Source organism: Protopterus annectens, chromosome 6.part0 (assembly GCF_019279795.1).
Source record: "Protopterus annectens isolate FY-2018-M chromosome 6.part0, PAN1.0, whole genome shotgun sequence".
Taxonomy (NCBI): Eukaryota; Metazoa; Chordata; order Ceratodontiformes; family Protopteridae; genus Protopterus; species Protopterus annectens.
In genome coordinates, this window is record NC_056737.1 from 234,598,933 (window position 1) to 234,620,967 (window position 22,035).

Consider the following 22,035-nt stretch of genomic DNA (forward strand, 5'->3'; position numbering starts at 1 on the left):
AAAAGTACCTGCTGTCACTGGATTTATCATGGACTGCTGTCTGAGTTGATTTTTCTTTTAATCCTTCATCTGCAGTAGTGGTGCTGCGGTAGCATTGTCGCCTCACAGTAAGACGTCCTGTTCGATTCTCAGAGCGTCTTCAGTGTGGAGACATGCGTGAATGGGCGTACCTTCGATGAAGGTTGTGCGTCAGGGCTGGCAACTCGGCACATAAAAATCTACTGCCAATCATTAGCGGACTGGAGTTCCGCTGTGGCGACCCCTAACCAGGAAAAGCCAAAAGACAACAACAACTGGGGCAGATGATTTGTCCTTTACACTTCGATCTTTCTTTGCTGACAAAGATGATTTATCTGGGGCCCCCACACAGCAAGTTTTTTTGCAGTATGAAGAATGTATTCATGTTGGGAGTATTGCACAGCAAATGGTAGTGAAAGTTCTAAGTAACACCTGAAAAGGGCCTTTTCACTTTGGACTGAAACATTTTTTTTCCTGGAAAGTTTTAAAATAAACCAAATCACTGGGTGGCAGTTGGTGACAGGGCTGGTCAGGAGGTTGAGGAAGAGCTTCTTGTACAGTTTTGGGGTACTGCTGCAAGAAAAGAATACATTTTGTGCAGTAAGACAATGCAGCATTATTCATTAGGGTTAATTTTTTGTTGACACAGGGAGAGTAGCTGGAAGGGCCATGGGTCTCCTCATTAATAATTTATAGGGACTCAATCTCCTTTTAGTATTTAATGTACTCCTCATACTCATTAGTGCTAAGGGAAGTGCCTCTGGACATTTAAGATTTGTTTTAGCATAAATCTTTGAAATCTTATTTTTTAATGGTTCTTTTAACCCTTTCTACTAATTCAGATGACTGTGGATGGTTGGGACAGTGAAGACTCAACTTAGTATTAAAATGTTGCATAGTTCTTTAGTTAGGGAATTACTGAAATTAGTTCTCGCCACTATTGATAGCACAAGGTCCACCAAATCTAGGTATCAATTTAAAGACAAGTTTTTGTAACAACTGTTACAGAATCTGCTTTGTGACATGGGTAAGCTTTCACCCATGTAGAAAACATGCAAACCACCACCAATATAAATTGTAAAGTATGGACCTTTGGCGTCTGGAGAAAATCCAGCTGCACATCAACAAAAGGTCCCCAAGGTAGTGGTAAGCATACTACTTTAACAGCTGAGTTTTTGCTAACATTGTATATTAAACATACACGTATCAAAGAGGAGACATGAGGAGCATACCAACTTTGGGTAATTTGATTAAATAAAGCTGTCTTACCTGCATGGGCTGGTAAATGATATACCCTTATCAGGTAAGGTAGCAAGGAGGTAGGTGCCACCAGTTGGCTGTTCGGATGTCGCCATAACCCATTGGCGGATTTACTGCATCCATCTTTAAGCCACCTCTGAACTTCTCCCTGAGATGCTTTGGCTTTGAAAGCTGATACCTTCTTAAAATCAAACACATCATTACTGTCGTGTAATAACATCACATGAAAATTTGCACAACTTGCTTGGCAGTTTGATCTGCCAAATTATTTTTTTAAACATTATCTATATTCTTTTGATGAGCACTACATTTGACTAGGGAGTTTGTGTTTCCAGGAATCTCTGTGCATGTACGTTTGGTGTCGTATAGGATTCCAAGTTAATAGTGGGGTAAGTAAAGTCAGCCATGAATATGGTATTGGGTTGGATGGTTAATGTTTCTAATACATGGTATGGGTTTCCTGGGTCATAGAGGGGGGACCTATAGCTTGCAAGGAAGTGGTACTGGATTTTAACTATGGTGATCTGAACATGGAGCAGCTCAAGTACATTGTCCTGTCTGACCAGCCTTGAAGTATATTTATTTTTGATGTAAATAGAGACACCTCCACCTTTAGTCCGTGCCTGTGAAGTAGCTGGCCTAAATCTGTGAAAGGCATTATAACCTTTCACTATTGTTGTGCTCTCTGTGGTTTTAAACCATGTTTCAGTAACTGCACAGACAACTGCATTCTCTAGGGTAAAGAGAGCTTCTAGAGAGTGGAGTTTTTTTTTGATTAGACTCCCAGCACTGAGCAGTAATACCTTTAGATTTTCTTGGTTTTGATTTGCTATGTCGGAAGTACTTTCAGTTTGGCATTGCCTAAAAAAGGCACTATGTGAAAGACAGTGTTTTAGCTAATATTCAAAAGCCTACAGGGGAGAGGTACAGACCATCCTTGACAAAGCAGCATGGTCTGTTGATCATCACCCTCCAAGTTGACAAATATTACACAGCATTGTTACACAAAAGTGTGTCAGGTTAGGATGGATTAGTCTAAAATACAGGCATGTAAGCAAAATAAAGGGGAAGCCCCTGCAGATTATTTGAGTCATCTTAACGCAGTGTTTGCTAGACATTCAGAAATATCAGAGCCAAAAAAAAAGAAGCTAAGCCAGCTATTGCAGTTACTTTTTTGCAGGGTATGCAGGCCTCTGTAGAAAATCAAGTAAAGGAATTGCTTATAGACTGTCAGGAAAAAGAATTGGAGTCCTTACTAAGTGCTGCAAATCATCGTACTCACCATGTCAGAATTATAAAACAAAAATAAATCATAATCCTTTGCTGCCAGTAGATCAAAAGGAACCATATGTTAAGGTAAAATAAATAAAAAAAAAATACTTTCCTGGTGGACACTGGAGCCACTAGGTCTGTATTAAAAGTTACCTCAGATAGTCAGATACCTGTATCAAAACAAAAAGTAAAGGCAGTTGGGAGTAGCAAATGCCACTGTTACATATCCTCCTCACTAATATGGGAGACTGCTGCACACCTCCTACTGTAATGCCTTCCCTGGTAGGGTCAGACCACAATATGGTCTCCTTTGAAGTAAAAATAAAACCTGGACCCCCAGCTAAACCTGGAATATTCAGTTACTATTCTAAGGCTAACCTCCTGCTATTAAGTGAGAACCTGGCAAAATTTCGAGCTCCCATAAACCCTGAGAACACATCTGCCTATGCAGAACTGTTCACAGAAACCCTGTACAAGCATGTTAATAGCTGCATAGAGGCAGCTATACCCACCAGGAAGAAGTACAAAACTAACTCAAAAACAAGCCACCCTGGTGGAATCACAAAATAAATTGGCTGTATAACAGGAGACAAACATCATGGCAAAAATTTAGAGGTGCACCACGCAGCAGGATAAAATCACTCTTATTAAACTAAACAAACAACTGAAAGGATAAATAAAGTCTACCAAAGCCAAATTTGAGGTAAGTTTGGCCTCCCAGGCCATGGACAACCACAAAGCATATTTTATCTATATCCGCAACCTCAAAGGCAGTACACAATTGTGTGCAGAGCTAATTGTAAATGGAACCACCTATACTGAGCCAGAAGATATAGCAAACCTCTTGGCTGATAAAGTCAGCTCAAACTTTACCCCTTTCTCCCCCTCTACCTTCCCCCAGGAAAGATCATCAAATATAACTCCCCCTATTATCACTGGGGAACAGTTCCTTAATGCTCTCTCTAACACCAAGAACACTGCATCAATGGGCTGGGACAATATCACAGGATGCCTTCTAAATAGCATTAAACATGGCCTCTGGAATTACTATTTAACTGTAGCCTCCAAACAGGCTTCATCCCTCATGAATGGAGAAAGGCAGCAGTCATCCCTCTGCACAAAGGTAGGCCATCTACAGACCCTGGAAACTACAGACCCATAAATCTCACTAGTCTTATATGTAAAGCCATGGAAAGAATTATCATGGAGGTGATCAATGGAGATATAGTAAACCTCAAGACACTGGACCCAACCCAGTTTGATTTCATCAAGGGCACATCATGCCTACTCAGCCTGGTGGACTTCTTTGAGAAGGTCACCAAAGCAATGGATGAGGGCAAAATTGTTCACACTGCCTACCTTGACCTGGCCAAGGCATTTGACACAATACCCCATTCAGGCATTATTGACAAACTCAAGAGGTTAGGTACAAACCTGTATGTCACCCGATGGATAGCCATCTGGCTCACAGACAGAACCCAGGAAGTTAAAATTGGGGAGTCCACCTTTACAAAGAGGTCAATCACAAGTGGAGTCCCTCAGAGATCAGTCTTTGGACCGCTCTTTTTTGGCATTTACTTGTCAGAAGTCAAGGCCAATGTCAGTGGTCTTTGGCTGACTAAATTTGCAGATGATTGCAAATTAGGAGCTGTCTTTGAATCTCACACTGACATAAATGTTCTCCAGGAGGGGCTAACATAGATAAACAACTGGTGTCAGAGCCATAGCCTAAAACTAAATGCCAAGAAATGCATAATAGTATCCTTTGGGAAGTCATCCATCCCTGGTAACTGTCATATTGACAACACACCCCTTAGAGTAGACCCAGTAGTCAGGGATGTAGGGACACACATAGATAGTAATCTAGCCTTTGATCATCGCATGTCTACAGTGTTGAGGAAATCTTTTTATGTTGCACAACTTATAAACAAAGGAATGGCATCTAAGTCCAAGGAAGTCATTGTTCCACTGTATTCAGCATTCATCAGACCTATCATTGTACAGTGCCCCCTTTGGTATGCACCTAACCAGGCATATCCAAGAACTGGAATGTCCACAGGGGTTCTTCACTAAAAAAATACAGGGTGTAAGCAATATGTCTTATGCAGACTGTTTTAAGGCCCTATCCCTGTATTCTGTATCCAACAAACTTTTGAGGGGAGATCTATGCCTGGCATACAGGGGATTGTCAGACCCTATTCTGATGGACCTCCTGCATATCTGCAAAACAAACAGCACCAGAATTGCCTATTCTAAAGACTTAAATCTTGGTTGTGATATAAATATAACCTGCTGGAGAGATAGGTATGTATCCCAGAGATTACCCCATCTATGTACTATGTTCTTCATCTGTAAATATGTTGTAAGTAATTGCTATGTAAATTGTTAATCGTTATGTAATCCAATGTAACTACTGTCTGTTTATTTTAACTGTGGAGCTTTTTTCCCCGGGCCTTCGCTGAAAATGGACCTATGTCCAGTCGGACACTCCCAGTCAACAAATATAAATAAATAAATAAATATGGAACAGGCCCCCCATCCACGTGAAGCAGAGTTCCTCCCTAACCCAATTCAAGTGCAACTTGGACAATTGGATGGGAAACCAGAAATTCATCCCTGGTTTGGCACCTATCTCTCTAATGGGCACAGGTAACTTGTAAATGGTTCATCTGCCAGGCCCATGGTATCAGAACTTGTCAGAGATTTGGGATGCATGGTTAGTCTTAAAATGGCCCTTGTGGTCATTAGCCTTGTAGACACCTATGAACCTTTTGTCTATTAGTGCATTTTCTGTGAAAGTAAAATCTGATCTGATGTTGTCAATCTTCATTCATTCTTGACTGATGGATTCGGTTCCGACCTCAGAACTGTCTTGGCCATTATACGTAGCTCGAGCCAGCCAAAAACTCTCAAGCTAAGGCTCTACCCACAATGCCCCTCTACCTATTATTTCAGATCTCGTTTGCCACTCTGAAAATTGGATGCATCAGCCGATACTCTCATCTAAGTGCTCGTATTTACTGTTTTTTCCTAGCTTATTTGGCATTAGACTCTTATTTAATCTATTTTGATAACTAGTGCTATTTTTCTGTGTGTTTGTGTGTGTGTGTGTTTTGACTGTGGTTACTTTCTACCCACTCCTTTTTACCTAACAGTATTTCTTGTTACCATCGCTGGTAACCTTCTTTCCCTCTCTCCCTTTACTGATAGGTAGTCCTTAAATACTATTGTTGGCATATTCCTTTACCTTTGGTAATTTTCAAAAAAAAAAAACTTTTCTCAACCCTTTTCTTTTTTTCCTCTTTGGATGTGTCTCTCAGTGTCACTGAATATGGCAGAAAAACAAAAAAGGAGCTTCTGGTTTCAAATAGTGTCACGATTGTGGCAGATAGATGCCCAATTTGGATGGGCATCTTTCCTACGTTTACTGTCTGAGCGCCCCTCACCTTGAAATTGTTTGTAAAATTTGTCAGGGCTTTAGTGCCTGTAATTCAGCTGAAAGGTGAAACAAGCTAATTTTAAAAGGTTTGTTAAAAGGTTCATTTGATGAAGCCCTCTCTAAAACTGAGACTTCTAAATCTGCTAAAATAGAGTCAAAAAAGAAAATTAACTCTGTGCCATCCTCACCTTCGGCACAGGAAGGAAAGTCTCATAAATCACAGGCTCTGTCTGCTGCTATGTTACCGAGAGTTTAAGTTCCTAAATTGACTGACTCAAAGACTTCGGCGCCAACAGTGGCTCATTCCACTTTGGTTCCGACAGTCATTGCACCAATACAGATTACTTTGGCACCAACCACCACCTCAGTGCCGAAGATCTCTTCGGCACCGACAGTAGTTTCTGCTCCAACATCTACCATTTCTTATTCAGTCTGGGCTTCCCCCTCTACACAACCAATGGTGCCAAAAATTGAAACACTTACAGTTCCCAGGTCTAGATATTCCCCTTTGGTAGACCCCTTTTTGAGTCAGCTCCCCAGCCCCTTTCTTGATAGACCCGAGTCCCCTTTGAGAATGTCCATCCGTTCCTCCAGGAGTCTCTGGGAAGTGGACATAGTCAGATTGGTGGACAAACTTTTGGCAGCCAGGGGTCTTCCCGCACCCATGCAGGCTGAGGCTTATTCTCCTAGGACTCCACCAGTTTATCCTCCTTCAACCACTTTTCAAGATTTGGAGCCTTTCACTTCAACAGTTCCAGCACCAGCTTCCTCAGTGCAGACGGTAGACCTTATTTCAGCACTGGGGTCATCTCTGTTGACTACAGATCCTTTGGATCTGTTGTACACCCGGGACTATGGTTTTGACTATCAGTTCTGGGGTCATTTCCATGGTTCTGACTTCTTACAGAACTGTCCTTAGCTCTTGGAGCTGTGGCAGTTTCAAACCTTTCCCGGCTCCTGTTCTAAATGGTGGTTCATTGGAGCGGGGTGTGACCTCGGTTCTGAGGTTGTTTTTCTTGGTTCCGGGCTCCCATCCCTCTTCAGGTGGACCTGCCTTCCAGATCATGGAGAGAGCTCTAGAGTCAGCAAGCTCCAAACTGGCTCCTTCCTCATCGGAGTATCATATCTATGTATCCCCTGGTTCGCAAGCTGTCACAGTCTGCTACACCGAGACAGCGGGCACAAGAGCTGCAAGACATCCCTGTCCAGGGTCCCTCGTTTTCGGAGTCCTCCTCAGAACCTACCCCTGAGGAGCCACCCCGTGAGAGGACATGCAAGAGGAAGCACCTAGATTCTCCAGAAGAATCGGTCACAGAAGACATATATTATGATGAGGGGGAAGGGTCCCCCGCTCTCCCCCTGAAGGTGTCTTTTTTTGGAGGCATCCTAGAAATATTGAAACAGAGGGGTGATTGGAAGTCCTCAAACCTAACCTGTAAGGAATCATTGTTATTACAAGCATTTTGTGCCCGCCCATCTCCTTCTTGGGTGACCCCGCCCACCGACCTAGTTAAATTGATCGTTGGAAGACTCCTGACTCCATAGAGTCTGTTCCTTGGAGACCAGATAAGATTTTGTCAGTCCCATTGGTCAAAGGATCTAGCAGTGGCTGCCATGTTGTTGGTGGCGGCCACCAAAAAGGAACTTGCAGAGGAGAGTTCAACTGTTCATCATCCTAACCGAGAGTCCAGGAGAATGGACAGATTTGGGAAGTGGGTCTTTGCTTCATCGACCTTTGCTATTAGGTCTGTGAACATCTTGGCACACTTTAGTAGACTCCAAAGGGATCTGATAACGAAGCTTTCAGACACCGTTGCAGGAGCAGTATCTGACGAGTTTCAAGATAAGGTTGCCTCTCAGCTTGCCACCCTGGAGTCAATCTCAAATTCGTCCATGCGGCTTATTGCTCATACACATAAAAGGACATCTAGAGCAGCAAGTACAGGCATTGCCATTAGGCGTCATGCCTGGATGCACTTGTGTGACTTTGCAGAACCCTTAAGGCTTCCTTTTTTCAATGCTGCTGTTGATGGTACTTCCTTGTGTGGCCCAAAAGTTAGAGACACACTATCTAGGTGTGAAAAAGATGAAAAGACCCTTTCTACTGTGGGCATTCATTTTGCCCCTCCACAACGACCTTATTCCATGAATCAGAAGAGTTGAAAAATATGGTTCAAGAAGACCCAAAGGCCTTTTCGGGACACATGTGGTGAGTGTTCCCCTCGAGGTAGAGGGGGGAACTCTTCTGGAAGACACCCTCCCCTGTGGTAGAGTGGATCCGCATAACCAGGGCTCCAGAGATTCCTTTTCTGGACAACCCTATCATTGCTCCTGAATGGAAGCCCGATTGCTTACCTCTGGAGGCAGTTGGGGTAAGATTTTCTCTGCACCACTCAGCCTGGCTTACAATAACCTCAGGTACCTGGGTGCAGATAATAATTACCAGAGGTTACCATATCCCCTTCAATCTCTTGCCAAAACCCCAAAAGTGAATCCCTGATGTTCCACTGAGTCAGAGGGATTTAGCAGCGATAGAGATTCAACAGCTGCTTCAAAAAAGAGTCATCCAAGTAGTTCCACCAGACCAAATAGGATCTGTATTCTACCCAAGATTCTTTTTAGTGCCAAAAAAGACAGGGGACTAGAGACCAATCCTGTATCTCAGCCTATTGAATAAATTTGTACAACAGACAAAATTCCAGATGGTCATGGTTCAGTCTGTCCTTCCCTTTCTAGAGAAGGACGATTGGATGTGCTCTAAAGATCTTCAGGATGCGTATTACCACATAAAGATGGACAAGCACTCCAGAAGATATTTCTACTTCTGGCTAGGAGACCGTCATTACCAATTTCGAGCACTGCCCTTCAGCCTCACCACAGCCCCCAGGGTGTTCACCAAATGCGTGGCAGTCGTGGCAGCTCATTTGAGACTACAAGGATTCTGGGTGTTTCCATATCTAGATGACTATCTTCTCACTGCCCCCACCCGGCATCTACTGCTTTGCACCATAGACTTTGTCCTACGTCGCGCCAAAACACTAGGCATTTCAGTCAACAAGGAAAAGTCACAACTGACTCCCACGCGGTATCTGGAGTTCATTGAAGCAAGATTAAATACAGTGTCCTGTATGTCCTCCATTCCCCTTCACAGGCTGTTAAAACTAAGATCTTAAGATCATATAATCATTTCCCAAAACAAAGTTCCTGCTCATCTGGTACTACAAGCTCTGGGAACCATGGCAGCAGCTATAATGGTAGTACACATTGTGTGATTGCTTAAGTCTAGTTTTTTAGCAGCTTTTTTCAGTGTTTATGGAAGTTTAAAAAACTCATTTTTAGTTTATATAATATAGATGATGGATTGTACAGGATATAGATGATTGCATGTGTTTGATATACAATGTTGATGTATTAGAAGAACACTGACAAACTTATGATTTCAGTATGGAGGAAGAGTTTATTTAGTAACAGCTACATCATTAATAAGTTAGAGTGGAAACATGATTGGTAGCCCACCACTAGTATTTAAACTGAGCTTATGTTTTATCAAAATATGTCTGAAGAAGCGTTCATATGACTGAACACGAAAGCGCTCACACTTTTTATCTTTTTATTGATTGGCTAGACAGAGGGACCGCGCTAGGAAAGATGTGCAGTAGGTAAAGGTGATAAAGGATAATGAGGGAAACATACTCACAAGCGAGGAGAGTGTGTTGAGGAGATGGAAAGAGTACTTTGAGGGGTTGATGAATGAAGAGAATGAGAGGGAGAGAAGGTTGGATGATGTAGGGATAGTGAATCATGAAGTACAATGGATTAGCAAGGAGGAAGGAAGGATAGCTATGAAGAGAATGAAGAATGGAAAGGCTGTTGGCCCAGGTGACATACCCGTGGAAGCATGGAGGTATTTAGGTGAAATGGCAGTGGAGTTTTAACTAGATTGTTTAATGAAATCTTAGAAAGTGAGAGGATGCCTGAGGAATAGAGAAAACGTGTTTTGGTACCGTTTTTTTTTAAGAATAAGGGTGATGTGCAGAGCTGTAGTAACTACAGAGAGATTAAATTGATCAGTCACAGCATGAAGTTATGGAAGCTAGGTTAAAAAGGGATGTGATGATTAGTGAACAGCAGTATGGTTTCATGCCGGGAAAGAGCACTACAGATGCGATGTTTGCTCTGAGAGTGTTGATGGAGAAGTACAGAGAATGTCAGAAGGAATTGCATTGTGTTTTTGTAGACTTAGAGAAAGCATATGACAGGGTGCCTAGAGAGGAGTTGTGGTATTGTATGAGGAAGTCAGGAGTGTCAGAGAAGTATGAAGAGTGGTACAGGATATGTACGAGGGTAGTGTGACAGTGGTGAGGTCTGCGGTGGAAGTGATGGATGCGTTTAAGGTGGAGGTGGAGTTACATTAAGGATCAGCCCTGAGCCCTTTCTTATTTGCAGTGGTGATGGACAGGTTGACAGACAAGATCAGACAGGAGTCCCCATGGACTATGATGTTTGCAGATGACATTGTGATCTGTAGTGAGAGTAGGGACCAAGTTGTAGAGACCCTGGAGAGATGGAGATATGCTCTAGAGAGAAGAAGAATGAAGGTCAGCAGGACTAAGACAGAATATATGTGTGGGAATGAGAGGGAGGATAGAGGAATGGTGAGGATGCAATGAGTAGAGGTGGCAAAGGTGGATGAGTTTAAATGTTTGGGGCCAATAGTTCAGAGTAATGGTGAGTGTGGAAGAGAGGTGAAGAAGAGAGTACAGGCAGGATGGAGTGGGTGAAGAAGAGTGTCAGGAGTGATTTGTGACAGACGAGTACCTGTAAGAGGGTAGTGAGACCAGCTATGTTATATGGGTTGGAGACAGTGGCATTGACAAAAAGGCAGGAGTTTGAGCTGGATGTGGCAGAGTTAAAGATGTTAAGATTTGCACTGGGTGTGACGAGGGTGGACAGGATTAGGAATAAGTATATTAGAGGGTCAGCCCAGTTTGGAAGGTTTGGAGACAAAGCCAGAAAGGCAAGATTATGTTGGTTTGGACATGTGCTGAGGAGGGATGCTGAGTATATTGGGAAAAAGATGCTAAGGATGAAGCTACCAGGTAACAGGAAAAGAGGAAGGCCTAAGATAAGATTTATGGATGTGGTGAGAGAGGACATGCAGGTGGTTGGTGTGACAGAGCAAGATGCAGAGGACAGGAAGAAATGGAAACAGGTGATCCGCTGTGGTGACCCCTAACGGGAACAGCCAAAAGAAGATGATGACTGTTTTGTTTTAATAAAGTGATAACCTGAACCGTGGAGCCTCCTCTCGAGTTTGTTTATTGCATTTCCAAGTCTTAAGGCACTAAATATTGAAGTTAACAAATAAATAACAGAGTTTTACCTTTTATTCTTGAGTCAAGAATAACACTTCAGGATGTGAAAATTACTGTTTATTCTATAAACAGTGCTGGGAGAATGCCTACCAAGATTTTCAAATCAGTTTCTAAGAATAAAGAAAACCTTCAATTTTTATACCTTTTCTTATCAATTTCATGCACGCAAAATTCTCACGTTACATAACTTTTAACAAATCATACATTTTTTCAATATTGTATATCCTTGTGATCTTCGCTTAGAGCTTCACTTGAATACTTGACAATATGTCTTTTAAAACCACCTAGTCCAAGAATTTATCTTTTCACCTTGTAACATTCAGTAGCAGTACATACTATCTTACAGACATCCTTGCAATGATTCACCCCCAGCCTGAGAAGGCCAGAGCGTACTCTAACATTCTGAAACCAAACTTTTTAAACATAGTATAACATTATAACATCCCTTAACTCCTTCAGCACTTACTTGCTTTCAGTTATCTGTCATTACACTATAATTTGCTAATAAAGATAATGCAGTTGTAAGGCACTTGAAATATAAAGCTACAAGTTATGTGAAACTATATTTTGCATAATCATGCATCTATTTTACCTTTTGATTTTAACGTAAACATAAACATTTTATTTGAATATTTTGTGAAGAAACTGCAAGTTAATATGCATTTTGTGAATAATAACCATGAAACATAATGTTTTCTGCAACAGACCCATCAGTTGAGGAGGACAGAAGAAGACAACAGTGGATCTACCATTATGGTAAGTGCATAACTTTCATCTCGTATTCCCCCAGATTTCAGGCGTTTCTTAAGGTTTTGTATGTCTGGATCACATTATTAGATGTCCTTCCATATCACTGTTGCAGTATTCCTCACCTCTGGGATCTCCTGCCAAGGATAGCCCAATGTCTGGCCAGTATACCAAAGCCTATATTATCTAGGGAGCATCATACATCAGATGTGTGTTCCCTGCTTGGGTTTCCAAAAGTACATTTGAAAGTCTTTTTTGACTCCATCATGCAGGATTGTGTTTCTGGAGTGCCTGCTGGATACTTCAGTACAAACAACTTTTCTTCCAAAGGAAAAAAAAATCTATATTTAGATCTATTCCAGGGGGTTTCCAATCAGACTTCTGTCACTGTGAGGGATTGCATTAGGATTTTGGGTCCCATGGCTTCTGTGTTTCTCCTGTTAGCTATTGCAAGACTCCACATGAGAAAGATACAGCTGTATCTGAAATTGCTTTGGCCAGCATCAACACCAACTGACTTTTCAAATCCCAGTTATGGGATTTGTGAAAAAGGAAATAACTTGGTGGACACATCACATTTTTCAGAATCCAGGTCTCCCATTCTCCCATCCTGTGCCAAAGCTGTCATTCACAACAGATGCCTTGGACTTAGCTTGGGGAAGAGTGTCAGTGAAAATAAAAGTGCAAGCTCTCTCAGACAAGAAAGACCAAAACATGCAGCCATAAAAGAGATGCTAGCTCTTATAAAGCTCTTGACTCTGAATAATCTGTAGTTTCTAGAACCATGTCAATAGTTACAGACAATACCACAATAATGTGGCACATAAGCAAGGGGGAACCAGTTCTTATTCCCTATGAAGACTAGCCATGTTAGCATGGGATATAGCTTTACATTAAATCTCACTCTAAAGTAATTTTACATTCTGTCAGAGCAAAATTGTGTCAGACGAGCTGAAAAGGACAAAGGCAGATCCTCACAAATGGAAACTGAATCAGAGTGTCTTCCAAGATTTGACCCATCAGTGAGAAATACGTAAGGTAGACCTTTTTGCCTCCTGTCTAAGCAATCAATTGCCAAAATTCTGTTTTCTGGACTCCATATAAGATGGTCTGGAAGAAAGATGCCTTTCTTTTCCTTGGACAGGAATGCTCCTGTATGCTTTTCCACACTTTCCACTGATATCCATGGTACTTCTAAACATTTAGAAGGATTCTCCCAAGATCATTGTGGTGACTCCCATCTGGCCCAGGCAACAATGGTTTTCCCTTCTCTTGGAATTGTCCAGGAGCAATTATTAGAAGTCTTCATGGACTGAATTTACTCACTCAAGATCAGGGATGTTTGATACATTCGGAACCAAACAACTTCAACTGACTGTCTAGATGATAAGGTCTTAATACCATTTAGGCATCTGTTTTCTGAGGACATGCTGCAGGTACTAATGGAGGCAAGAAAGCCTGCTAGTTAAAAATCATATATAAGCAATTGGAAAATGTTTTCTGGTTGGTGCAAACAGAACAACCAACAGATATTCAGGGTTAGTGTTTCTCTGATTTTGCAATATTTATGTGAATTACTATCCTATGGGCTGTAACTGCGGTGGTGGTGTTGCGGTAGCTTTGTCACCTCACAGTAAGACATTGTCCTGTTCGATTCTCAGCTAAAAGCGTCTTTTGTGTGGAGACATGGGTGAATGGGCGTACCTTCGTTGAAGGTTGTGCGTCAGGGCTGGCAACTCGGCATGCAAAAATCTACTGCCAATCATTAGCGGACTGGAGTTCCGCTGTGGCGACCCCTAACCGGGAAAAGCCGAAAGACACAACAACAACTATCCTATGCACTGTCTTACTCCTGTATGAAGGTTCATTTTATTTATTTATTTTACATTTGTTTACCGGGAAAGTCTGACTGGGATAAGACCCATTTTCAGTGGAGGCCTGGGGAGAAAAGCTCCACATATAGAGATTATACAAAATTTATACAAGAAATTATACAAAATTTATACAAGAAATTATACAAAAAATGTATAAGACATACAGTACACCAGAAATTACATTCTGTGATATTATAGCTGACGCTTGTATTGTATAATTATCAGATATAATTCATTATTATAGTGTAGACATTGTAGTTTCTCAAAGTAAGCTGATGAAGGGTTTGTAGGGGGAAATTAGATAGAAATTGATGAGGTTAGAGATTATCTATTATATAATATCTATTATTATTATCATTTGTTGGCCCTTTCTTCATATCTGTTCTTGAATATCCTCTTTCAATGCCATCTCATTTGAAAATGTTTTTGAAAGAGGTAGTACATAAGTACCCTGCCAGAAAACTGGTGGCTCCTTCTTGGGATCTTAATTTTATATTACAGAAGCTAACACTTGCTCCAGTTGAACCAGCTCATTTGGCTGACTTGAGGATGTTCTTCACATTTCACTGTTGCAGTCCTGACAGTTGGGATTTCCTGCCGTGAAAGCCCTCGACTGGCTTGACTGCAAGAAAAACTTATTTCACCTCTCAGGCTGGCAGACACCTTAACTGATGTCAGTATGCTCAGGTATAAAGGGAGCCAGCCTGCATCATCACTTCTGTCTTTTCTTGCCACCAGAGCTTGAAGCAGATTTCAACTGCATTGGTCGGTCTGCACCAGAGTGACATTGTTGTTGGAAAGATGAGTACCCATTTTGGGGAACTCTTCTTTCTTCTTTGACTCATGTCAGATAAAGTTAATAGTCTCTGCTCTGTGGTAAACAAGTCGCACACAGAGACTTCCATATGCTTTGTATAACTTGTTTTGCCCAGACCACGACGTTGCTAACTGTCTTTTCTGTGCTAGGTTTAATAATAGAATTATTAGGCATAGAGCAGAGTTTTTAGCTCATTTTCTGAGTCACGAATCTGTACATTCTCATACTATGGTGTCCACTGGTCATTCCGAGCTCAATTTAACTAAGCGCAAAAAAAAAAAATAAGAAACAAAAGTCTTGGTCCACGGACAACATTCACTCACCCCCTGACTCACCTACTAGACTTGTGATTGTTGAGGAAGGTGAGGCACGTTTGCAGCCCCTTCTACCTTTGATTGGGTGACCTAGGCCTCTTTTGAGACCCATTTGGAGTTGGACATGCCTTCAGTTCCTTATATCTTCTGCAGCTCATATCTTCAGCTCCTTAGTTAGATCCAAGACCACTCAGCAGGCCTTGGCTTCTGACGAGTGACTGCTAACTGGAGACTCTTCTCAGCCTAGGGCCATTCCTGTGCACCTACAAACTAAAGAGTCAGGCGCCAGAGCATCGGATTCTCCTAGGCCTAAGACCAAAACCACACCAAAGAAAGGCATTGTAGCAAGGTCTTCCCCCGGGCCTATGGGCTCCCAGTTTCAGGGACACCAACAGGATTTGATCAGATAGGCTGAAGACCTCATTAACATTGTAAGGTCCAGACACACTTCAGGGGATATCACGCCAGGGAAAAGAAAAAGAGACACCCACCCTGAATTCCTCCCTGACCCACTGCATTCAGAAGAAGCGTCTGATTTGGAGGACTCTGCATCTGATGAAGGCCCTGCTTACACCTCTTATGTGGAATCAGATTCAGAGGAAATTCTTCCCTCTGCCTCTCTGCCTGAAGACCTCACCTTTGGAGAGACTCTTCATGCTATGAGATTACATTTCCAGTGGTAAGCAGAAGAATACACACAGGCCAAAAGAGAGTCAGAGAGTTCTTAGACCTCCCTGAGCACAAACCCTAGCAATCCCACCTATCCTGGAAGTAGTGGAAAATGTTTTTCAGGATGCTTCGTTAAATTCCAGCTCACTCCCTCCTGCACCCAGAAAGCCTGACCGGTTTTACAGGGTCTAGGACTCTCATAAATATCTGTTTAAAAACCCAACTGCTGACCCTGAAGTGGTCACACCTGGCTCTAAGGAGTCTAAGACCAGTACCTCTAGGAACCCTTTACCTACTGACAAAGAAAGTAGGGTTCTTGATAGATTTGGAAAGAAATTATACACTTCGGCCACACTCACCATGAGGACCCTCAGTTGTCAATTTCATATGATCAAATATCAGTCAACCATTCTTGACCAACTAAAACAAAAGCTGTCCATTTTAGAGGACAAAATCTTTCTAAGTAACTTTTAGATCTGCGCTAGTCCAGTTTTTAAGTGGCAAAACATTCCCTTCGTTCTGGGTATGATGCCATGGAAGCCTCCCGCAGGGCAGCTGTCACTGGCACAGTGATCAAGAGACACACTTGGCTTAGGGAGCATCCCGTCCCTGACCAGGTAAAAGCTAGTCTCCTGAATGCTCCCCTTTGACAAAGAATGCCTTTTTTGACCTAAAGCTGACGCAGTCCTCAAAAAGATGGAGCACAAATCAAAAGCTATGCAAATAGTAAAAGACTTTATACAAGTGCAACCCCTCCGGTTCAGCAGGAGTTTTCTAGTCAGACATTGGCTTTTTCCTACCCAATCTAGGAGCAAACAAAGAATGCCTCAGAGGGACAGAACTCTTAGGCATAGACCACAGCTCAAAGATCTAGACAGTGGACCTCAGACTCACACAGACAAGGGAATTCTAGGACACCTGCCTATGCCAGAGAGCAATTATGACTTTCCGCTTCCATTTCCCTTCCCCAGCCCCACCCCAAAGCTAGGAAGAAGACTGTCCCATTTCTGCCAAAACTGGACCCATATTACCTCAGATCAGTGGGTTCTAAATATCATTGCCCGTGGTTACAAACTCACTTTCAAAGAGCCCTTAAAATTCTCAGGATACCCAGATATACCCCAGAATAAAAAAACTCATGCTCTAGAACAAATTCAAACTTTGTGTTCCAGAAGATAAAAAATGGAAAGGATTTTACTCAAGACTCTTCCTGGTACCCAGAAAAGAAGGGTCTTGGCATCCCATTGTGGCTTGGCATCCCATTGTGGAGCTGTCCAGCTTAAACTTTTTTTCTCAGGGTACCAAAATTCAAAATGTTGACCTGTAGAAACTACTCCACATGTTAGCTTCTCAGGCATTCAGGGTGTCTTGAGACATAAAAGATGGCTACCTTCACATCCCCATCTCAAAGTCGCACAGAAGCTTTTTTTGCTTCAGAGCAAGCTCCAGTCAATATAAGTTTTCTGCTCTGCACTTTGGACTGTCTATTGCATCAGGGGTTTTCACAAAGTAGCAAGTTCCTGCCATTACTTACTGCAGGACTAAAGTGGTCCAGATTTACCTCTACCCGGACAATTGCCTAATACAGGCCTCAGTCCAGTCACAGATTCTGAAAGACCTGAAATTTACATAGGACCTCCTAACCTCCTTGGGGTTCACTCTAAATCTAAAGAAATCTATCAGTGTGCTATCCAGACAGATGGCTTTCCTAGGGGCACTCCTGGACTCTTCCCTCCAAAAGACTTTCCTCCACCCTGAACAAGGTCAACTTTTTGACCAGCTACTTCCAGAATGTACAGTGTATAATAGCCAGAGAATTCCTCAGAGCTCTGGGTACATGGCATCCTGCATCCTCATGGCAACACTAGCCAGGCTATACATGAGGAAGCTTCAGTGGTGTCTAAACAATGTGTGGTGCAAGAGCACTCAGCCCCTTGACATCAAGATGCACCTGATACCTGGCCTCAAACAATAGCTCACATTGTGGATACAGACTTACATGCAGAATCAGGGCTTGCCCTTCAAATTCACTCTTCAAGGCCAAACCCTCACCACAGATGCCTCAGACATTGTATGGGGTGCCCTTACCCAACATTTACAAACCCATGGGTTGTTGGATTCCCACACCAAGAAGAGATACTTAAATTGTAAAGAACTCAATGCAGTCCTAAAAGGCTTACTGGCCTTCAAAGAGAAATGGATACCAGGGGTACTGGTAGTACAGATAGACAACACCCCAGTCATGTGGTACATAAACAAGTAGGCACACACTCCTACGCCCTGTGACATCTAGCCATGCAAGTCTGGGAGACAGCACACTCCATGGGACTTCACCTCCTAGCACAATATCTGCCAGGGGTACAAACCCCCCCTTGCAGATCACCTCAGCAGGAACTTGAAAGACCCCCATGAGTGGTACCTACACTGAGATATTTTCCTCAGCATTACTCAAAAAATGGGATACCCCACAGGTGGACCTCTTTGCCAGCAATGACAATGCTTAGCTGGAGAAATTCTGTACCAGGACAAGAAAGACATTGACATGGAGAACAGATACCTTCTCCTTCCCATGGACTCACCTCTTCATTTACACTTACCCGCCCCCACCTCTTCTGCCTCGAGTCCTTCTAAAAATAAGAAAAGAGGGAACAAGGACCATCCTGATAGCTCCAAACAGGCTCAGGAAACACTTGTTTCCTCTCCTCCTCCAGCTCACCAATCAGAAACCCTGGCAGTCACTGCAGAAGGTAGACCTCCACACCCAAATCTGCAGACCCTGAACTTTTCAGCCCGATTATCTCTCAGCACCTAATTGCTACACCAACTTAATTCAACAGGTGCAAAATATTCTGAAGGAATATGGAAGGTCAAGCCCAAGGAAATCTTACACTGCCAAATAAAAAAGATTCTCTGCTTGGTGCCAGAGGCACCACCTTAAGCCAAGCTCAGCTAACTTTTCAGCCATCTTGGAGTACCTCACCAGTCTAGTGGATAAAGGCCTTTTCTACTCCTCCTTAAAAATATATGCCTCAGTCATCTCTGCTCACATTCCTATTCTCCCCCCCAATTTTTCTCACGCCCCCTCTTGAAACAGTTCCTTAGGGATGTCATTCAGATTAGGCCCCCCAGGAGGAAACCCACATCTCCATGGGACCTCAACTATGTACTGGAAAAATTGACTTTGCCTCCCTTTGAACCTGTAGCTAATGCCTCTTTAAAATTCTCACTTGGAAGACTGCTGTTCTTTTAGCCATCTTGGCTAGAAAGGTCTCAGAGTTACAGGCCCTAATTGCAGTAGAGCCTTTCATCATCTTCCATAAAGACAGGGTCTCCCTCAGAAATAACCTTTCCTTTATGCCTACCTATTTTCCCAATGTTCTGAACAAGGGAGAAAGATTACTGCACTCCCTGGACATGCACAGAATGTTGCATTTCCAACTAGACAAGGACAAAGTCCTTTAAGAAATCAGATCAGCTGTTCATAACCTTTGCCCCCAGATCTGAAGGCAAACCAATTTCTAAACAGACCATTTCCAAGTGGAATTCTCACTGCATTTTTTTTCTGCTACAGCTATCATGGCAAACAAAAAAAAAAAAACAGATTTGGTTAGACCTCACTCTGCAAGGCCACAGCTACTTATACAGCCTTCCTTATGGGGGTTCCCACCAAAGACATTCTGGAAGCAGCCACTTAGTCCTCTGTACATACCGTCACAAAGCACTACCACCTGCCAGCTTTCTTAAAATGCAGAGTAGGATTTGCCTCTGCAGTCCTGCAGAGGATACTCTCCTCTACTGGTTCTCTATCCACCCTCACTTAAGCTTTGGAAATATTCCCGACTGTCAGGACTGCAACAGTGAAACACAAAGAGCATAGTACAGTTGTGAAAACTTATCATAAATTTAGATGTTCAAGTGTATTCACTGTTGCAGTCCTCTTTCCTTTCATCCTACCCACTTGGCCTACTAGGTAGGCCTAGAATTTCCAAGTATGATGACCTTGGGCACTTCCCCAGGCTACTCTGGGTTAGGCACCTCCTTTCTTTATTCTCTGTTGCTTAACTCCATGCTCCTCCTTCATGGGGGTCAAGAAAGTACTGAAGTGATGATGCAGGCTGGCTCCCTTTACACCTAGGGGTACTGCCTTTGGTTAAGGTATCCGCCAGCCTGGAAGGTAAAATAAGTTTCTCTGGTAGTTGGGATGGTCAAGGGCTTTCACGGCAGGAAATCCCATCTGTCAGGACTGCAGCTATGAGTACACTCGAACATCTGCATTTATGGCAAGTGTACACAACTGTACTTTCTTAACATGGAAAATGGATTTGTTGATTGCTCTGACCTTTGCAAGAAGAGTATATTAGTTGCCAGCTCTTATGGTTGGTCAGCCTTATCTTATCTTTCACTGACACAGGGGTTCTTTGAGAACTAATTCTTCTTTTATGCCTAAAGTGGTATCTGAGTTCAAACTATACATCTTCCTGTTTTTTCCAGAACCTTAAAATGAGGAAGAAAAGATTCTCCATTCCTTAGACATCCACAGACAACTCAGGTGCTATCTTGACAGGAAAGAATTATTCAGAACTTCTGATGAGTTGTTCATTTCTTATTAACGTAAGAAGGGACAATCTTTGTCAGAACAGACTATTTCCAAATGTTTGTCTCTCAGGCTATTACCTGCTGTTATTCCCAACTTAACAAAACTATTCTAGGGAGGGTCAAAGCTCACTCTACCAGAACCTTAACTTCTTGTATGGCTTTTTGGAAAGGGATGGAGTCTAGAAGTATTCTAGAAGCAGCAACATAAAGACTGCCACAAACAGTGTATGTTTTGCCCTGGCGCTTTGCACAACCATATATCCTGCTCTGGCTGTCAGGCCTTTGTGCCTAGGACCCTTTGTAGTAGATTTTCTTCTTCTTTTGGTGCTTTATCATGAAAACCAGTGTCTTAAGCTTCTTGCTAGGGATACAATGCAAGGAACTTCCTGCTCCAAGGGACAGCTGTCTGTGAAGAAGGCCAAGAAATCTAGGCCGGAATCTCCTGTTATTCAGCCTCCCCCGAGGTGAGTGAATGCCTGTAGGTTCATCTGGCTTTATCGTTGGACATGTCTGCCTTGACTGGGTTGGAGGCTGGCAAGGGTGTGACTTTAAACACATCTGAGGAGGCACTGCATATGTCCACTTCGGACATTCAGGGGGAACCACTGCTATTTATTTCTAAGGGGCCAGGGGGGGTTCCTCAAATCTTTGTCAGAGAAGAAGTCTCTACTACCATTATTGAATGCTGTCCTGGATCAGAGCCTTCTTAATTCTATAAGGTGGACATCCCATTGAAGAAAAATCAAAAGACTAAACATATTTTTCTTGTTCCTAAGGATCCACAGAGTGTATGGCAGTCCTTCACTCAGGGATTGCTTAGTGCTTTGATGGTTTTAAAACCTCCTCAGGGAGTTTCTCTTCCAACCCCCCTCTTGGTCCTCTACTCCCCTTAAAAGATTCAGAAAACAGGCTTTCTCTGAGGAGGAGGCAGATTTGGATGAGGTATCCCATGCTTATTCTTCTCAGATTCCTTCTCTTTTGGAATGTGGATCAGAAGAAAAGGAATCTACCAGTCCTGATACTTCGTTTGAAGAGATTTCTTTTGGGGATATTATTTCTAGGATGATGGAGTTCTTTAAATGGGATTGTGCTCATGTTTCTGAGATACAAAAAAAAGGTATTATGAGTTGCTGCAGATGGATTCTCCAAGACCTTATACTATTCCTCCTGTACTGGCTGCATTGTTGAATGCATTTTCTAGTGCTTCTAAGGCTCAAGACTCTCAACCTCCTGCCCCCAAGAAGCCTGATAGTTTCCGTAGGGTACAGGGTGTAAATTATTGTACAAGTGTCCTTCTGCTGACCCCTTGGTGGTGTCTGTAGCTTCTGGGAAGCCATCGCAGTTGCTTCCTTCTCATAAGTTACTACCCTCTGATAAAGATAGCAAAACCATGAAAAGGTTAGGCAAGAAAGTTTATACCTCTGCTACCTTGGCTTTTAGGGCTGTTAATTATCAGACCCATATGACCAGGTACTTGTTGGCTGTCCTATCCCAGGACTGTCAAGATATTTCTGATATTACAGACTCTGAGGGTAAGTACTGCGGTGGTGGTGCTGCGGTAGCATTGTTTCTTCACAGTAAGACATTGTCCTGTTCAATTCTCAGCTAAAGCGTCTTCTGTGTGGAGACATGTGTGAATGGGCGTACCTTCGTT

General features: G+C 42.7%; 1 protein-coding gene across 2 annotated transcripts in view; it reads left to right on the plus strand.

The window, feature by feature from the left end:
* ACP7 (acid phosphatase 7, tartrate resistant (putative)) overlaps positions 1 to 22,035 on the plus strand; it is a 1,845,593-nt gene that overhangs the window by 406,571 nt on the left and 1,416,987 nt on the right. The window lies entirely within an intron of this gene.